Raw genomic sequence first — 16,049 nt, 5'->3', positions numbered from 1 at the left:
CTGCAGCTCAGGGTTCCTCCAGAGCGCAGACACCCTTTGCATGAAGGAAGGCATGGAACGTTGATAACTGGGTTGCTTTCAAGCTATCGCAATCCAGGTGTCTAAACAACGAAGCCCTTCACTGCCCATCAGTTGGCATCTAGCTGTTCCCGACGGTAGATGGCTCAAGGCTCCCCGAAGACACAGGCAGTCCTTTCTCAGTACGTTTTGGAACCTAGCGCTGACAAGTGAGTCCAAAAGAGAGCTGATATGCTTCCTAGAGTTCAAGAACCACAGGGACTAAGGCTCTATGCAATCGGTTGTTTCGCTAAGTCTGTCATGAGAACACCTGGACGTTAGCTTGAGGCTAGAGGCCCCATGTGGTGGGCCCATTCCCTGAAGACTACTGAAGGATGACCACCTACCAAGGGATGGCAACCTCCAAGTTTCTTGCCTAGAAACTCACGTCATCACCAGGGCAATTGTGTTACAAAGAGAAGCTGTGCAGCAACAGTGTTTCTTGGGGAGAATTGAGCCCGTGGCTCTGTAAATCCCAATGAGGAAAATAAAGTTTCACTCGCAGCCTTACTTTCAAAAGGGACCACACAGAGCATTCACCCTGCTGTGTCTTTCTCTAGTTTGTACTCCCAAGGTGCGTTAGAAGGGAGATACTTGAGTTGTTTCACTTACCACATGCTAGATGTTTAGCAAAAGAAGGCCTTTACTGCCCTTCTTTTGGCATATGGTTGTCCTCAGCCGAACAGTTCTCTCAGCTCCTAGAAGCGATGGGCGGTCCCTTGTGTACATCTTGGATCCCAGTGCAGACCTGTTAGTCCTAAGACACCAGAAATGCTTCCTACACTTAAAGCACCGCTTTGACAAACGCTGCCTGGAACCTGTTGCCTGCCTATCTATCTGTGTGACGAACAAAACAGTAACTTAGCTTGGAGCCAGTCCTCCTATATTTTTGGCTTACTCACCGACGATTGCTGAGGGATGAGCACTTAGCAGGGACTGAAAGGCCACGTTTGCCTCACGGGGGGCGGGGATATGACTTGTCCTCACAAGGCAATTGTGCAATGAAGAAAAGATAGGCCACTACACTGTTCATCAGGTAACCTTGAGGCCGCGTGTCGTCATTCCAGTGTGCCAAATAAACTTCCCATCACGGTTCAGTTTCCAAGGCGAGGGCACAGCGTCTTATGCTGCAGTTTCTGACTCCCTACTGGACGTTCAGCTGACCACCTAGACCCTTTCGTGAGTCAACTTTGTGATACACTTTGTGATACGGGGTCGTGATGGTGGTGAAAGGATTAGCAAGTCATGGGTTAGTGAGGCCGGTGTGTACAATGTATCTCCAGAGTACCTGGCTTTCAAGGGAGAGCCTGAAATTTTTCAGGCTACACTGAAAGTCCAGTGGCCGCCTGGGGTAAATTGCATCACGTGCGAGTGCCCTGAAGGCGGGGTCGAATCACTGTATGTTTTGTGTGCTCTGGGTTCGGCAGAAAAGCAGACACGTTTTGCATGAAGGAATGAACAGAACGCTGATAGCTGGCTGTTTCTAAGCTATCCCAACCTAGGTGTTTCTCTGACGAAGCCCTTCGCTGCCCATGATTGCGGCATCTAGCTGCTGCCAGCGGTGCATTGCTCACAACTCCCTGAAGACACAGGAGGCCCTTTTAGTCCGTTTTGGATCCTAGTACAGCCCCGCGACTCAAGAGAGGACCTGATATGCTTCCTAGGGTTCGAGAAACCCAGGGACTAAGGCTGCATGGGGTCTGTCGCATGCCTACCTGGTTCATGAGAAAACCTGAACATTAGCTTAAGGCCAGAGGCCCCGTGTGGTTCTCCCCTTCCCTGAGGACAACTGAAGTAGGAGCACTTACCGAGGAACGGCAACATCCAATCTCCTTCCAGGAAACTCACTTGTCATCACAAAGGCAACTGTGCAACAACACTGTTTCCCAGGGAGAACTGAGCCCGCAGCTCTCTAAATCCCAATGAGGAAAATAAAGTTTCCCTTCAAGCCTTAGTTTCAAAATGGACCGCAGAGCATTCACCCTGTTGTATCCGTCACTCCATGGCACGTCCAAGGTGCGCATAGAACGGAGATACTACATTCGTTTCAACTTGCCGCATCCTAGCATTTTAACAAAAGACGCCCTTCACAGCCCTTCTTTCAGCCTATAGTTGCCCTCAACTGAGCTTCGCTCACAAGGCCCAGAAAGGACGGGCAGTCCGTCGTTTACATCTTGGATCCTAGTGCAGACCCCCGTGTCCTAAGACACCAGAAACGCTTCCTAGATTTAAAGCACCGCTTTGACAAAGGCTGCCGTGAGCTTGCGGCCCGCCTGTGTCTGTGATGAGAGACGTAGAACGTTGGCTTGAGGCGAGTCGTCCGGGGTTGTGGGCGTACTCACGAATGATTTTTGAGGGAGGAGGCCGTGGCAGGAATTGAAAGCCAAGTGCTCTTTCGTGGAAGATAACTAGTCCTCCCAAAGACGACTGTGCAGCAAAGAGAAGATGGGCAACAACAGTGTTTACCAGGTAACCCTGAGGCCGCAAACTCTCTACTTTGCAATGAGGAAAATCAACTTCCCAGGAAGACTCAATTCCCAGCAGGACAAAGCAGCATATTACCAAGTCGCATCGGACTCTCTCTTGTACATCCCGTGGACACAGTGGCTCGTGACACTAGTCACCATTGCCATGCTGGGAGTCCTTACTGTGGTGTAAGGATATCAAGGGGAGGGCTTAGTTAGGCCTAGGTGACGGTACTTCTCTAGACTATCTACCAGTTCTGGAAAACCCTGTAGGTTTTGAAGCCGGACTTAAAGTGTAGTTGCCACTTGAGGTAGACAGACGTCGTGGAGCAGCTCCCAGGAGCAGTGGTAGGCTAATTGTATTTTCTACTGCAGCTCAGGGTTCCTCCAGAGCGCAGACACCCTTTGCATGAAGGAAGGCATGGAACGTTGATAACTGGGTTGCTTTCAAGCTATCGCAATCCAGGTGTCTAAACAACGAAGCCCTTCACTGCCCATCAGTTGGCATCTAGCTGTTCCCGACGGTAGATGGCTCAAGGCTCCCCGAAGACACAGGCAGTCCTTTCTCAGTACGTTTTGGAACCTAGCGCTGACAAGTGAGTCCAAAAGAGAGCTGATATGCTTCCTAGAGTTCAAGAACCACAGGGACTAAGGCTCTATGCAATCGGTTGTTTCGCTAAGTCTGTCATGAGAACACCTGGACGTTAGCTTGAGGCTAGAGGCCCCATGTGGTGGGCCCATTCCCTGAAGACTACTGAAGGATGACCACCTACCAAGGGATGGCAACCTCCAAGTTTCTTGCCTAGAAACTCACGTCATCACCAGGGCAATTGTGTTACGAAGAGAAGCTGTGCAGCAACAGTGTTTCTTGGGGAGAATTGAGCCCGCGGCTCTGTAAATCCCAATGAGGAAAATAAAGTTTCACTCGCAGCCTTACTTTCAAAAGGGACCACACAGAGCATTCACCCTGCTGTGTCTTTCTCTAGTTTGTACTCCCAAGGTGCGTTAGAAGGGAGATACTTGAGTTGTTTCACTTACCACATGCTAGATGTTTAGCAAAAGAAGGCCTTTACTGCCCTTCTTTTGGCATATGGTTGTCCTCAGCCGAACAGTTCTCTCAGCTCCTAGAAGCGATGGGCGGTCCCTTGTGTACATCTTGGATCCCAGTGCAGACCTGTTAGTCCTAAGACACCAGAAATGCTTCCTACACTTAAAGCACCGCTTTGACAAACGCTGCCTGGAACCTGTTGCCTGCCTATCTATCTGTGTGACGAACAAAACAGTAACTTAGCTTGGAGCCAGTCCTCCTATATTTTTGGCTTACTCACCGACGATTGCTGAGGGATGAGCACTTAGCAGGGACTGAAAGGCCACGTTTGCCTCACGGGGGGCGGGGATATGACTTGTCCTCACAAGGCAATTGTGCAATGAAGAAAAGATAGGCCACTACACTGTTCATCAGGTAACCTTGAGGCCGCGTGTCGTCATTCCAGTGTGCCAAATAAACTTCCCATCACGGTTCAGTTTCCAAGGCGAGGGCACAGCGTCTTATGCTGCAGTTTCTGACTCCCTACTGGACGTTCAGCTGACCACCTAGACCCTTTCGTGAGTCAACTTTGTGATACACTTTGTGATACGGGGTCGTGATGGTGGTGAAAGGATTAGCAAGTCATGGGTTAGTGAGGCCGGTGTGTACAATGTATCTCCAGAGTACCTGGCTTTCAAGGGAGAGCCTGAAATTTTTCAGGCTACACTGAAAGTCCAGTGGCCGCCTGGGGTAAATTGCATCACGTGCGAGTGCCCTGAAGGCGGGGTCGAATCACTGTATGTTTTGTGTGCTCTGGGTTCGGCAGAAAAGCAGACACGTTTTGCATGAAGGAATGAACAGAACGCTGATAGCTGGCTGTTTCTAAGCTATCCCAACCTAGGTGTTTCTCTGACGAAGCCCTTCGCTGCCCATGATTGCGGCATCTAGCTGCTGCCAGCGGTGCATTGCTCACAACTCCCTGAAGACACAGGAGGCCCTTTTAGTCCGTTTCGGATCCTAGTACAGCCCCGCGACTCAAGAGAGGACCTGATATGCTTCCTAGGGTTCGAGAAACCCAGGGACTAAGGCTGCATGGGGTCTGTCGCATGCCTACCTGGTTCATGAGAAAACCTGAACATTAGCTTAAGGCCAGAGGCCCCGTGTGGTTCTCCCCTTCCCTGAGGACAACTGAAGTAGGAGCACTTACCGAGGAACGGCAACATCCAATCTCCTTCCAGGAAACTCACTTGTCATCACAAAGGCAACTGTGCAACAACACTGTTTCCCAGGGAGAACTGAGCCCGCAGCTCTCTAAATCCCAATGAGGAAAATAAAGTTTCCCTTCAAGCCTTAGTTTCAAAATGGACCGCAGAGCATTCACCCTGTTGTATCCGTCACTCCATGGCACGTCCAAGGTGCGCATAGAACGGAGATACTACATTCGTTTCAACTTGCCGCATCCTAGCATTTTAACAAAAGACGCCCTTCACAGCCCTTCTTTCAGCCTATAGTTGCCCTCAACTGAGCTTCGCTCACAAGGCCCAGAAAGGACGGGCAGTCCGTCGTTTACATCTTGGATCCTAGTGCAGACCCCCGTGTCCTAAGACACCAGAAACGCTTCCTAGATTTAAAGCACCGCTTTGACAAAGGCTGCCGTGAGCTTGCGGCCCGCCTGTGTCTGTGATGAGAGACGTAGAACGTTGGCTTGAGGCGAGTCGTCCGGGGTTGTGGGCGTACTCACGAATGATTTTTGAGGGAGGAGGCCGTGGCAGGAATTGAAAGCCAAGTGCTCTTTCGTGGAAGATAACTAGTCCTCCCAAAGACGACTGTGCAGCAAAGAGAAGATGGGCAACAACAGTGTTTACCAGGTAACCCTGAGGCCGCAAACTCTCTACTTTGCAATGAGGAAAATCAACTTCCCAGGAAGACTCAATTCCCAGCAGGACAAAGCAGCATATTACCAAGTCGCATCGGACTCTCTCTTGTACATCCCGTGGACACAGTGGCTCGTGACACTAGTCACCATTGCCATGCTGGGAGTCCTTACTGTGGTGTAAGGATATCAAGGGGAGGGCTTAGTTAGGCCTAGGTGACGGTACTTCTCTAGACTATCTACCAGTTCTGGAAAACCCTGTAGGTTTTGAAGCCGGACTTAAAGTGTAGTTGCCGCTTGAGGTAGACAGACGTCGTGGAGCAGCTCCCAGGAGCAGTGGTAGGCTAATTGTATTTTCTACTGCAGCTCAGGGTTCCTCCAGAGCGCAGACACCCTTTGCATGAAGGAAGGCATGGAACGTTGATAACTGGGTTGCTTTCAAGCTATCGCAATCCAGGTGTCTAAACAACGAAGCCCTTCACTGCCCATCAGTTGGCATCTAGCTGTTCCCGACGGTAGATGGCTCAAGGCTCCCCGAAGACACAGGCAGTCCTTTCTCAGTACGTTTTGGAACCTAGCGCTGACAAGTGAGTCCAAAAGAGAGCTGATATGCTTCCTAGAGTTCAAGAACCACAGGGACTAAGGCTCTATGCAATCGGTTGTTTCGCTAAGTCTGTCATGAGAACACCTGGACGTTAGCTTGAGGCTAGAGGCCCCATGTGGTGGGCCCATTCCCTGAAGACTACTGAAGGATGACCACCTACCAAGGGATGGCAACCTCCAAGTTTCTTGCCTAGAAACTCACGTCATCACCAGGGCAATTGTGTTACGAAGAGAAGCTGTGCAGCAACAGTGTTTCTTGGGGAGAATTGAGCCCGCGGCTCTGTAAATCCCAATGAGGAAAATAAAGTTTCACTCGCAGCCTTACTTTCAAAAGGGACCACACAGAGCATTCACCCTGCTGTGTCTTTCTCTAGTTTGTACTCCCAAGGTGCGTTAGAAGGGAGATACTTGAGTTGTTTCACTTACCACATGCTAGATGTTTAGCAAAAGAAGGCCTTTACTGCCCTTCTTTTGGCATATGGTTGTCCTCAGCCGAACAGTTCTCTCAGCTCCTAGAAGCGATGGGCGGTCCCTTGTGTACATCTTGGATCCCAGTGCAGACCTGTTAGTCCTAAGACACCAGAAATGCTTCCTACACTTAAAGCACCGCTTTGACAAACGCTGCCTGGAACCTGTTGCCTGCCTATCTATCTGTGTGACGAACAAAACAGTAACTTAGCTTGGAGCCAGTCCTCCTATATTTTTGGCTTACTCACCGACGATTGCTGAGGGATGAGCACTTAGCAGGGACTGAAAGGCCACGTTTGCCTCACGGGGGGTGGGGATATGACTTGTCCTCACAAGGCAATTGTGCAATGAAGAAAAGATAGGCCACTACACTGTTCATCAGGTAACCTTGAGGCCGCGTGTCGTCATTCCAGTGTGCCAAATAAACTTCCCATCACGGTTCAGTTTCCAAGGCGAGGGCACAGCGTCTTATGCTGCAGTTTCTGACTCCCTACTGGACGTTCAGCTGACCACCTAGACCCTTTCGTGAGTCAACTTTGTGATACACTTTGTGATACGGGGTCGTGATGGTGGTGAAAGGATTAGCAAGTCATGGGTTAGTGAGGCCGGTGTGTACAATGTATCTCCAGAGTACCTGGCTTTCAAGGGAGAGCCTGAAATTTTTCAGGCTACACTGAAAGTCCAGTGGCCGCCTGGGGTAAATTGCATCACGTGCGAGTGCCCTGAAGGCGGGGTCGAATCACTGTATGTTTTGTGTGCTCTGGGTTCGGCAGAAAAGCAGACACGTTTTGCATGAAGGAATGAACAGAACGCTGATAGCTGGCTGTTTCTAAGCTATCCCAACCTAGGTGTTTCTCTGACGAAGCCCTTCGCTGCCCATGATTGCGGCATCTAGCTGCTGCCAGCGGTGCATTGCTCACAACTCCCTGAAGACACAGGAGGCCCTTTTAGTCCGTTTCGGATCCTAGTACAGCCCCGCGACTCAAGAGAGGACCTGATATGCTTCCTAGGGTTCGAGAAACCCAGGGACTAAGGCTGCATGGGGTCTGTCGCATGCCTACCTGGTTCATGAGAAAACCTGAACATTAGCTTAAGGCCAGAGGCCCCGTGTGGTTCTCCCCTTCCCTGAGGACAACTGAAGTAGGAGCACTTACCGAGGAACGGCAACATCCAATCTCCTTCCAGGAAACTCACTTGTCATCACAAAGGCAACTGTGCAACAACACTGTTTCCCAGGGAGAACTGAGCCCGCAGCTCTCTAAATCCCAATGAGGAAAATAAAGTTTCCCTTCAAGCCTTAGTTTCAAAATGGACCGCAGAGCATTCACCCTGTTGTATCCGTCACTCCATGGCACGTCCAAGGTGCGCATAGAACGGAGATACTACATTCGTTTCAACTTGCCGCATCCTAGCATTTTAACAAAAGACGCCCTTCACAGCCCTTCTTTCAGCCTATAGTTGCCCTCAACTGAGCTTCGCTCACAAGGCCCAGAAAGGACGGGCAGTCCGTCGTTTACATCTTGGATCCTAGTGCAGACCCCCGTGTCCTAAGACACCAGAAACGCTTCCTAGATTTAAAGCACCGCTTTGACAAAGGCTGCCGTGAGCTTGCGGCCCGCCTGTGTCTGTGATGAGAGACGTAGAACGTTGGCTTGAGGCGAGTCGTCCGGGGTTGTGGGCGTACTCACGAATGATTTTTGAGGGAGGAGGCCGTGGCAGGAATTGAAAGCCAAGTGCTCTTTCGTGGAAGATAACTAGTCCTCCCAAAGACGACTGTGCAGCAAAGAGAAGATGGGCAACAACAGTGTTTACCAGGTAACCCTGAGGCCGCAAACTCTCTACTTTGCAATGAGGAAAATCAACTTCCCAGGAAGACTCAATTCCCAGCAGGACAAAGCAGCATATTACCAAGTCGCATCGGACTCTCTCTTGTACATCCCGTGGACACAGTGGCTCGTGACACTAGTCACCATTGCCATGCTGGGAGTCCTTACTGTGGTGTAAGGATATCAAGGGGAGGGCTTAGTTAGGCCTAGGTGACGGTACTTCTCTAGACTATCTACCAGTTCTGGAAAACCCTGTAGGTTTTGAAGCCGGACTTAAAGTGTAGTTGCCGCTTGAGGTAGACAGACGTCGTGGAGCAGCTCCCAGGAGCAGTGGTAGGCTAATTGTATTTTCTACTGCAGCTCAGGGTTCCTCCAGAGCGCAGACACCCTTTGCATGAAGGAAGGCATGGAACGTTGATAACTGGGTTGCTTTCAAGCTATCGCAATCCAGGTGTCTAAACAACGAAGCCCTTCACTGCCCATCAGTTGGCATCTAGCTGTTCCCGACGGTAGATGGCTCAAGGCTCCCCGAAGACACAGGCAGTCCTTTCTCAGTACGTTTTGGAACCTAGCGCTGACAAGTGAGTCCAAAAGAGAGCTGATATGCTTCCTAGAGTTCAAGAACCACAGGGACTAAGGCTCTATGCAATCGGTTGTTTCGCTAAGTCTGTCATGAGAACACCTGGACGTTAGCTTGAGGCTAGAGGCCCCATGTGGTGGGCCCATTCCCTGAAGACTACTGAAGGATGACCACCTACCAAGGGATGGCAACCTCCAAGTTTCTTGCCTAGAAACTCACGTCATCACCAGGGCAATTGTGTTACGAAGAGAAGCTGTGCAGCAACAGTGTTTCTTGGGGAGAATTGAGCCCGCGGCTCTGTAAATCCCAATGAGGAAAATAAAGTTTCACTCGCAGCCTTACTTTCAAAAGGGACCACACAGAGCATTCACCCTGCTGTGTCTTTCTCTAGTTTGTACTCCCAAGGTGCGTTAGAAGGGAGATACTTGAGTTGTTTCACTTACCACATGCTAGATGTTTAGCAAAAGAAGGCCTTTACTGCCCTTCTTTTGGCATATGGTTGTCCTCAGCCGAACAGTTCTCTCAGCTCCTAGAAGCGATGGGCGGTCCCTTGTGTACATCTTGGATCCCAGTGCAGACCTGTTAGTCCTAAGACACCAGAAATGCTTCCTACACTTAAAGCACCGCTTTGACAAACGCTGCCTGGAACCTGTTGCCTGCCTATCTATCTGTGTGACGAACAAAACAGTAACTTAGCTTGGAGCCAGTCCTCCTATATTTTTGGCTTACTCACCGACGATTGCTGAGGGATGAGCACTTAGCAGGGACTGAAAGGCCACGTTTGCCTCACGGGGGGCGGGGATATGACTTGTCCTCACAAGGCAATTGTGCAATGAAGAAAAGATAGGCCACTACACTGTTCATCAGGTAACCTTGAGGCCGCGTGTCGTCATTCCAGTGTGCCAAATAAACTTCCCATCACGGTTCAGTTTCCAAGGCGAGGGCACAGCGTCTTATGCTGCAGTTTCTGACTCCCTACTGGACGTTCAGCTGACCACCTAGACCCTTTCGTGAGTCAACTTTGTGATACACTTTGTGATACGGGGTCGTGATGGTGGTGAAAGGATTAGCAAGTCATGGGTTAGTGAGGCCGGTGTGTACAATGTATCTCCAGAGTACCTGGCTTTCAAGGGAGAGCCTGAAATTTTTCAGGCTACACTGAAAGTCCAGTGGCCGCCTGGGGTAAATTGCATCACGTGCGAGTGCCCTGAAGGCGGGGTCGAATCACTGTATGTTTTGTGTGCTCTGGGTTCGGCAGAAAAGCAGACACGTTTTGCATGAAGGAATGAACAGAACGCTGATAGCTGGCTGTTTCTAAGCTATCCCAACCTAGGTGTTTCTCTGACGAAGCCCTTCGCTGCCCATGATTGCGGCATCTAGCTGCTGCCAGCGGTGCATTGCTCACAACTCCCTGAAGACACAGGAGGCCCTTTTAGTCCGTTTCGGATCCTAGTACAGCCCCGCGACTCAAGAGAGGACCTGATATGCTTCCTAGGGTTCGAGAAACCCAGGGACTAAGGCTGCATGGGGTCTGTCGCATGCCTACCTGGTTCATGAGAAAACCTGAACATTAGCTTAAGGCCAGAGGCCCCGTGTGGTTCTCCCCTTCCCTGAGGACAACTGAAGTAGGAGCACTTACCGAGGAACGGCAACATCCAATCTCCTTCCAGGAAACTCACTTGTCATCACAAAGGCAACTGTGCAACAACACTGTTTCCCAGGGAGAACTGAGCCCGCAGCTCTCTAAATCCCAATGAGGAAAATAAAGTTTCCCTTCAAGCCTTAGTTTCAAAATGGACCGCAGAGCATTCACCCTGTTGTATCCGTCACTCCATGGCACGTCCAAGGTGCGCATAGAACGGAGATACTACATTCGTTTCAACTTGCCGCATCCTAGCATTTTAACAAAAGACGCCCTTCACAGCCCTTCTTTCAGCCTATAGTTGCCCTCAACTGAGCTTCGCTCACAAGGCCCAGAAAGGACGGGCAGTCCGTCGTTTACATCTTGGATCCTAGTGCAGACCCCCGTGTCCTAAGACACCAGAAACGCTTCCTAGATTTAAAGCACCGCTTTGACAAAGGCTGCCGTGAGCTTGCGGCCCGCCTGTGTCTGTGATGAGAGACGTAGAACGTTGGCTTGAGGCGAGTCGTCCGGGGTTGTGGGCATACTCACGAATGATTTTTGAGGGAGGAGGCCGTGGCAGGAATTGAAAGCCAAGTGCTCTTTCGTGGAAGATAACTAGTCCTCCCAAAGACGACTGTGCAGCAAAGAGAAGATGGGCAACAACAGTGTTTACCAGGTAACCCTGAGGCCGCAAACTCTCTACTTTGCAATGAGGAAAATCAACTTCCCAGGAAGACTCAATTCCCAGCAGGACAAAGCAGCATATTACCAAGTCGCATCGGACTCTCTCTTGTACATCCCGTGGACACAGTGGCTCGTGACACTAGTCACCATTGCCATGCTGGGAGTCCTTACTGTGGTGTAAGGATATCAAGGGGAGGGCTTAGTTAGGCCTAGGTGACGGTACTTCTCTAGACTATCTACCAGTTCTGGAAAACCCTGTAGGTTTTGAAGCCGGACTTAAAGTGTAGTTGCCGCTTGAGGTAGACAGACGTCGTGGAGCAGCTCCCAGGAGCAGTGGTAGGCTAATTGTATTTTCTACTGCAGCTCAGGGTTCCTCCAGAGCGCAGACACCCTTTGCATGAAGGAAGGCATGGAACGTTGATAACTGGGTTGCTTTCAAGCTATCGCAATCCAGGTGTCTAAACAACGAAGCCCTTCACTGCCCATCAGTTGGCATCTAGCTGTTCCCGACGGTAGATGGCTCAAGGCTCCCCGAAGACACAGGCAGTCCTTTCTCAGTACGTTTTGGAACCTAGCGCTGACAAGTGAGTCCAAAAGAGAGCTGATATGCTTCCTAGAGTTCAAGAACCACAGGGACTAAGGCTCTATGCAATCGGTTGTTTCGCTAAGTCTGTCATGAGAACACCTGGACGTTAGCTTGAGGCTAGAGGCCCCATGTGGTGGGCCCATTCCCTGAAGACTACTGAAGGATGACCACCTACCAAGGGATGGCAACCTCCAAGTTTCTTGCCTAGAAACTCACGTCATCACCAGGGCAATTGTGTTACGAAGAGAAGCTGTGCAGCAACAGTGTTTCTTGGGGAGAATTGAGCCCGCGGCTCTGTAAATCCCAATGAGGAAAATAAAGTTTCACTCGCAGCCTTACTTTCAAAAGGGACCACACAGAGCATTCACCCTGCTGTGTCTTTCTCTAGTTTGTACTCCCAAGGTGCGTTAGAAGGGAGATACTTGAGTTGTTTCACTTACCACATGCTAGATGTTTAGCAAAAGAAGGCCTTTACTGCCCTTCTTTTGGCATATGGTTGTCCTCAGCCGAACAGTTCTCTCAGCTCCTAGAAGCGATGGGCGGTCCCTTGTGTACATCTTGGATCCCAGTGCAGACCTGTTAGTCCTAAGACACCAGAAATGCTTCCTACACTTAAAGCACCGCTTTGACAAACGCTGCCTGGAACCTGTTGCCTGCCTATCTATCTGTGTGACGAACAAAACAGTAACTTAGCTTGGAGCCAGTCCTCCTATATTTTTGGCTTACTCACCGACGATTGCTGAGGGATGAGCACTTAGCAGGGACTGAAAGGCCACGTTTGCCTCACGGGGGGCGGGGATATGACTTGTCCTCACAAGGCAATTGTGCAATGAAGAAAAGATAGGCCACTACACTGTTCATCAGGTAACCTTGAGGCCGCGTGTCGTCATTCCAGTGTGCCAAATAAACTTCCCATCACGGTTCAGTTTCCAAGGCGAGGGCACAGCGTCTTATGCTGCAGTTTCTGACTCCCTACTGGACGTTCAGCTGACCACCTAGACCCTTTCGTGAGTCAACTTTGTGATACACTTTGTGATACGGGGTCGTGATGGTGGTGAAAGGATTAGCAAGTCATGGGTTAGTGAGGCCGGTGTGTACAATGTATCTCCAGAGTACCTGGCTTTCAAGGGAGAGCCTGAAATTTTTCAGGCTACACTGAAAGTCCAGTGGCCGCCTGGGGTAAATTGCATCACGTGCGAGTGCCCTGAAGGCGGGGTCGAATCACTGTATGTTTTGTGTGCTCTGGGTTCGGCAGAAAAGCAGACACGTTTTGCATGAAGGAATGAACAGAACGCTGATAGCTGGCTGTTTCTAAGCTATCCCAACCTAGGTGTTTCTCTGACGAAGCCCTTCGCTGCCCATGATTGCGGCATCTAGCTGCTGCCAGCGGTGCATTGCTCACAACTCCCTGAAGACACAGGAGGCCCTTTTAGTCCGTTTCGGATCCTAGTACAGCCCCGCGACTCAAGAGAGGACCTGATATGCTTCCTAGGGTTCGAGAAACCCAGGGACTAAGGCTGCATGGGGTCTGTCGCATGCCTACCTGGTTCATGAGAAAACCTGAACATTAGCTTAAGGCCAGAGGCCCCGTGTGGTTCTCCCCTTCCCTGAGGACAACTGAAGTAGGAGCACTTACCGAGGAACGGCAACATCCAATCTCCTTCCAGGAAACTCACTTGTCATCACAAAGGCAACTGTGCAACAACACTGTTTCCCAGGGAGAACTGAGCCCGCAGCTCTCTAAATCCCAATGAGGAAAATAAAGTTTCCCTTCAAGCCTTAGTTTCAAAATGGACCGCAGAGCATTCACCCTGTTGTATCCGTCACTCCATGGCACGTCCAAGGTGCGCATAGAACGGAGATACTACATTCGTTTCAACTTGCCGCATCCTAGCATTTTAACAAAAGACGCCCTTCACAGCCCTTCTTTCAGCCTATAGTTGCCCTCAACTGAGCTTCGCTCACAAGGCCCAGAAAGGACGGGCAGTCCGTCGTTTACATCTTGGATCCTAGTGCAGACCCCCGTGTCCTAAGACACCAGAAACGCTTCCTAGATTTAAAGCACCGCTTTGACAAAGGCTGCCGTGAGCTTGCGGCCCGCCTGTGTCTGTGATGAGAGACGTAGAACGTTGGCTTGAGGCGAGTCGTCCGGGGTTGTGGGCGTACTCACGAATGATTTTTGAGGGAGGAGGCCGTGGCAGGAATTGAAAGCCAAGTGCTCTTTCGTGGAAGATAACTAGTCCTCCCAAAGACGACTGTGCAGCAAAGAGAAGATGGGCAACAACAGTGTTTACCAGGTAACCCTGAGGCCGCAAACTCTCTACTTTGCAATGAGGAAAATCAACTTCCCAGGAAGACTCAATTCCCAGCAGGACAAAGCAGCATATTACCAAGTCGCATCGGACTCTCTCTTGTACATCCCGTGGACACAGTGGCTCGTGACACTAGTCACCATTGCCATGCTGGGAGTCCTTACTGTGGTGTAAGGATATCAAGGGGAGGGCTTAGTTAGGCCTAGGTGACGGTACTTCTCTAGACTATCTACCAGTTCTGGAAAACCCTGTAGGTTTTGAAGCCGGACTTAAAGTGTAGTTGCCGCTTGAGGTAGACAGACGTCGTGGAGCAGCTCCCAGGAGCAGTGGTAGGCTAATTGTATTTTCTACTGCAGCTCAGGGTTCCTCCAGAGCGCAGACACCCTTTGCATGAAGGAAGGCATGGAACGTTGATAACTGGGTTGCTTTCAAGCTATCGCAATCCAGGTGTCTAAACAACGAAGCCCTTCACTGCCCATCAGTTGGCATCTAGCTGTTCCCGACGGTAGATGGCTCAAGGCTCCCCGAAGACACAGGCAGTCCTTTCTCAGTACGTTTTGGAACCTAGCGCTGACAAGTGAGTCCAAAAGAGAGCTGATATGCTTCCTAGAGTTCAAGAACCACAGGGACTAAGGCTCTATGCAATCGGTTGTTTCGCTAAGTCTGTCATGAGAACACCTGGACGTTAGCTTGAGGCTAGAGGCCCCATGTGGTGGGCCCATTCCCTGAAGACTACTGAAGGATGACCACCTACCAAGGGATGGCAACCTCCAAGTTTCTTGCCTAGAAACTCACGTCATCACCAGGGCAATTGTGTTACGAAGAGAAGCTGTGCAGCAACAGTGTTTCTTGGGGAGAATTGAGCCCGCGGCTCTGTAAATCCCAATGAGGAAAATAAAGTTTCACTCGCAGCCTTACTTTCAAAAGGGACCACACAGAGCATTCACCCTGCTGTGTCTTTCTCTAGTTTGTACTCCCAAGGTGCGTTAGAAGGGAGATACTTGAGTTGTTTCACTTACCACATGCTAGATGTTTAGCAAAAGAAGGCCTTTACTGCCCTTCTTTTGGCATATGGTTGTCCTCAGCCGAACAGTTCTCTCAGCTCCTAGAAGCGATGGGCGGTCCCTTGTGTACATCTTGGATCCCAGTGCAGACCTGTTAGTCCTAAGACACCAGAAATGCTTCCTACACTTAAAGCACCGCTTTGACAAACGCTGCCTGGAACCTGTTGCCTGCCTATCTATCTGTGTGACGAACAAAACAGTAACTTAGCTTGGAGCCAGTCCTCCTATATTTTTGGCTTACTCACCGACGATTGCTGAGGGATGAGCACTTAGCAGGGACTGAAAGGCCACGTTTGCCTCACGGGGGGCGGGGATATGACTTGTCCTCACAAGGCAATTGTGCAATGAAGAAAAGATAGGCCACTACACTGTTCATCAGGTAACCTTGAGGCCGCGTGTCGTCATTCCAGTGTGCCAAATAAACTTCCCATCACGGTTCAGTTTCCAAGGCGAGGGCACAGCGTCTTATGCTGCAGTTTCTGACTCCCTACTGGACGTTCAGCTGACCACCTAGACCCTTTCGTGAGTCAACTTTGTGATACACTTTGTGATACGGGGTCGTGATGGTGGTGAAAGGATTAGCAAGTCATGGGTTAGTGAGGCCGGTGTGTACAATGTATCTCCAGAGTACCTGGCTTTCAAGGGAGAGCCTGAAATTTTTCAGGCTACACTGAAAGTCCAGTGGCCGCCTGGGGTAAATTGCATCACGTGCGAGTGCCCTGAAGGCGGGGTCGAATCACTGTATGTTTTGTGTGCTCTGGGTTCGGCAGAAAAGCAGACACGTTTTGCATGAAGGAATGAACAGAACGCTGATAGCTGGCTGTTTCTAAGCTATCCCAACCTAGGTGTTTCTCTGACGAAGCCCTTCGCTGCCCATGAT

The sequence above is a fragment of the Orcinus orca genome, chromosome 10, assembly GCF_937001465.1.
Source record: "Orcinus orca chromosome 10, mOrcOrc1.1, whole genome shotgun sequence".
In the NCBI taxonomy this organism is placed as follows: domain Eukaryota; kingdom Metazoa; phylum Chordata; class Mammalia; order Artiodactyla; family Delphinidae; genus Orcinus; species Orcinus orca.
This window is presented reverse-complemented; position numbering follows the sequence as displayed.